The 4590-nt window shown below is 29.8% G+C and overlaps 1 long non-coding RNA gene across 1 annotated transcript; it reads right to left on the reverse strand.

The window, feature by feature from the left end:
- Window positions 1-328: 328 nt before the first annotated feature.
- LOC134701469 (uncharacterized) lies at window positions 329-2539 on the reverse strand. The gene is made up of 3 exons (XR_010104126.1): window positions 2268-2539; window positions 1047-1114; window positions 329-608 (listed from the first exon to the last, which is right to left on the reverse strand). It is a non-coding gene; the product is annotated as an uncharacterized LOC134701469 (long non-coding RNA).
- Between the last annotated feature and the right edge of the window lie 2051 nt (window positions 2540-4590).

Here is a 4590-nt window from a genome sequence, read left to right on the forward strand (position 1 = left end):
AAACAATATTAATAATTTTGATTTTAATATTCCATGGAGCACAGCTAAATATACTTTATCCGCCGAATGAAATCACAATTTGTTCACAGTGACACATTTATGAAGTAAAAGTTCTGTGAAACATCCTCTTCTCAGTGATGATATTTAGGACACAATATCACATACTATATGTATTCCACTTTCTTATAAATTTTTCCTATACTGATCATGAATTAAATACATTTTCCAGAATCATTGCAGTTAGTTATTCATTCATTTCAACCTATTTCCTTTTGTTGAACCTGCTTTTTCATACAGCAAATCTTTTTCTCACTTATTTTTAATACAGTCAATTAAAACTTCTTATTTGTATTCCTTTAAGCACAGTTAAAACAGTCTTGATCCCATTCATTTTGTCACACATATGTATAAGTAAAGAGTCTTTTCAGGAAAATTAATTTTCTCTTTATATCTCATGAACAGGAATCTAATATGAAAATAATATCCTTGTTTGTGTTCCATTTGTTGATCTTCCTTAGAATGACAAGTGCAGTCCTTGTGTCTTATTCATTTTATCAAATGTGCTATTGTATTGGAAGTAGCCATTGTTTCTCATTCATCTTAAAATCCTGCAAAAAAAATATATCATTATACACAATATATTTAATTAAGCCCCATTGCTATATATACTAGTATATATATGCATAATATCTATTACTTCAATCATTGTACTTGATTTATATGCTATAAAAGTGCCCTGTATTTTGAACATAAAAATCATCTTATTCTTATTCTGTTCTAAAAAGAGAACTTCAATATATATTCAAATTTTAGTAAGCTTAATAGCCTAAGCCCTTAGTATCAGCAGTGGTTGGTAAAACCAATAGTAAACTTACATGTTTGTAATAAAATAATTGCCATGTTTGTTTACTTTCTTAACACATAAATATAATTATAGACAGATTAATCTAAACTCATAAGCAATTAATCTTTAAATAGCTTTCATATCACTTCATGTGACTATAAAATAAGTGTCAGTAACAATAATATAATATTTGAATGCTTACATGATAATGCAGACTTCCTACATGTCAAGTCACTTGGAAGCAGTAAAAAAAACCAGTGAATACAAATTCTGCAAAAGACAAATATAAAATTGCATAACCAAAACTTTATAAGCAATAAACACACCAAAAGATTTTTTAAAAACATGTAGAAAATAGGCAATAAAGGAGATATTAAAAAAAAAGATTGATTGTTGGTTGTTTAACGTCCAGTGGCAAATATTTAAAAAAAAAAAACTGTTGGGTAGTTTATCTGTATGATATTGAAACATTTACATCAATTGATCATGTCAATGTAGATTGACAGCTTTTAAAGTCACTTATTTGGATTATAACATTTTAATAGTTATCAAGCAAATCCTACAAGTAATAAATAGTCTTTAAAATGTCAATTGAATGAAAGTGGTGATCAATTTAAAATTTTCATATCTTTAACTAAAAATTAAATTAGATAATATATTAACTAAGATGAGCAAATTCTCTCATTTTGTAAAATCTCAGTAGCCTGTTAACTGAAATATGACTTAATAGTACCTTTTATTTGTTTGTACATGCATTTATAAATTCTTTGTCTTTGTGTGACTGGTATTTTCTCATAAACTTAGAAATGACAATGAATATATAAATACTATTTTTGAAACAGTGCTTTAGTTAAATAACAATAAAAAAAAAAAAAATTCTGAATTGAAACAATGTCATTCTCTGTTCAACATGTAAAAACACCAACACTGTTCATTTGTGGACTTTGTGTGGGTGGTGTATAAAAGTATAAAAAAAAATATGACTAAGCCTATTAAGGAGAGGTAGACTGGGTATATATATGATAATAAAATCAACGGTACCAATTTTGTTGCACCAGATGCGCATAGGGGGTGCACCCCTTACTACCAAAGTTAAGAAGCTATGTATGCATAAATGAATAGTTTTAATTTATTGCATACACTGAACCAAGGGGGGATTAAAGGGGGGAGGTAATTATTATGTAACAGTTGGCATGGGAAAAATCAAGTCTAGTACTATAACTAATATTAAAACAATCTTTCTCCGAGCATTTTTTCCATTTAGCTAACTTTATTGCTTCATTGATTGATTCATAGGTCAACGGTTTTCGTCGTTTGTTATCGAAATAAATGACGAATTATGAATGTTTTGGTTCAATTCAACAAATTCAATGAGAAGAAATGGGTACCGATGATAAAGAGTTACAATTTACAACGTATTTACCTCAAAATGTATGCAAAATCCTCCTTTCCATTGTGATTTCCATGTGCCGACTTCTTTGACAAGGTGCTCAACAGCTGATGATAATGAGTGTGACGTGACAAGCTAAACATGGACGTTGATGAATCTTAGTTTTTGGCGATTTTCTTACTCAAAACTGTAAGTGTTCAAGGGAACAACGGTTATGTTTGAAGATATTGTTAATGTCGCTATGATGTTGTCGAAAAACAACAAGTTAATAAATCTTTGATCTCGGTATAACCAAAAAATCACCACTCCATAGCAAATTCTCCCAACGTCCGATGTAGCCAATCAAAATTCGTATAGTTTCGAAAATGACGTAATAGATGAGATTTCGATGCAATCATCAAAAATCGTCAAAAATGATTTGAAACCGCATTAACCTACCCGCGCATATGATACACTCGGGAAGTTTAAAATTTCATTGGCATTGTCACAAAACGACCTTCTCATTGAATGAAATAAACTTATATTTGTTTAAAAAGATTTTAAAAACTTGCCATTAATCAAATAACATCTCGGACACGCTATAATCTGCAGACGAACAATCATTTTCGTTGTTATCATTGCTGAAAACTAAATTTAATCCTCTCCATGTTTGGTATTATCGAGAAACTTGGCAATTGTCCTATATATGATATTAGCCATAAAATCTTTGCATGACACCTAAGCATTGACAGTATAATATGATAATTACACTTTATAAATTTGGTACATCCGAACGCTTACCTTATTTGTCCTCATCCGGAACGATCAACCTAAAAAAATCGTAAGCCCTGGATGTTTAACTACTAACATACGTGATTCTATGAAAAACGGCTTTCGAGAAGTTTTAATTGTATTAAGCATATAAATATAATAATTCATAATATTGTTGTAAAATGATGCCCTTTATGGGTTCTTAATTAGATTAATAAAATTATTATCTTATCTTAATTCTTATGTGAATTCAATAAAGAATTGTTTTACAACTGTTGTATGTTCCGTTTCAATGGATCGGGATGAGAAACTTGAGGAAAAACTTAAAACAAAGCCGGTCAATTTTTGTATCACAAGCTCTGTCCAGAAGTTCGAATTCCAAGACGATTTCTCATTTAAACATCTTTCAATTTCAATAGATCTGTCAAACAACATAAAAGTATTTTCAAGTTCAGCTTTTTTTTTCAAATCAAAATAACAGTTCTAATCGGTTTGGAGACCTTGACCGAGTGGCACTAGTTCAGTATATAGAATCACTATTGACTTTAACAAATATCGGAAAGTTGTAAAGATCATTTGTATTACAAACATCTTTGATACTTCTTATCACGAGATCTGCACGACTCCGGGTATCAGTAAGATTTTTAAGTACTTTAATGAGAAACCCAATAACAAGAATATCCATCGGATGAATCTATACAGCATACAATTACGGGGACGAAGCCATACAGAGAGGAGGATAATGTGTCCCACAAACAATTGTTGTTTAGAAAACTCTACCACCACGACTTTGTAGAGAAAACTTATCAAATTCATTATTTAATGATAGAAGATACTCATGTCATAATAAAAAAATGTATGGTCTTCGATTTTATAATTAGAAAAGATTTGATTACTTTTGAGATATAATTCATTTCAAAAATACGTTTTTTAAACCACGAAATCTATCTTTTGAATAGGAGGATTTCTTTAAGAAATCTTCAATTTACAAATATCACCCAATCGTGAAATGTATTGGTAATATTAATGTAAAATTTTATGGAGTGATTATGCTAATTCTTCAATTAGACCGATAAATGAGATTCTGTATTTTGTTTAAAAAACGATGTTATCAAAATTAATACACCATATCCATATTTTAGTTACATATATTAAAAAATCTCCTTCAATATTAATACGCACTCAACACGATACTTAGTAATAATCCTCACTCTAGATCCGGTTATGGACAGCCCACGGAGAAATATTTCATCAATAATGAACTTTTTTTCTACCTGCTTTTCTAATTTCAGCTTTCATCCATTAAAGAAATAAATTTGATTCATAATCACCACCAGTATACCAAATTTTAATAGCCCCATTTGCGTTTAACATTAGTGAACGTGATTTATTATGACATTGGGTGATAAATTGAAACGAAATAAAAAAAAAAATACGATGATATATGTGATTTTACCCTCGTCTTTGAAGGAACAGGATTAGGATAGTACCCTAAAAATAACATGACTTTGAACGTTCTCTTTTACTCAATTATGACGAATTTTCATCATATTCATACTGGTCACAAGCCACATGACGGGTGCCACATGTGAAGCAGGATCTTCTA

The sequence above is a fragment of the Mytilus trossulus genome, unplaced genomic scaffold, assembly GCF_036588685.1.
Source record: "Mytilus trossulus isolate FHL-02 unplaced genomic scaffold, PNRI_Mtr1.1.1.hap1 h1tg000244l__unscaffolded, whole genome shotgun sequence".
In the NCBI taxonomy this organism is placed as follows: Eukaryota; Metazoa; Mollusca; class Bivalvia; order Mytilida; family Mytilidae; genus Mytilus; species Mytilus trossulus.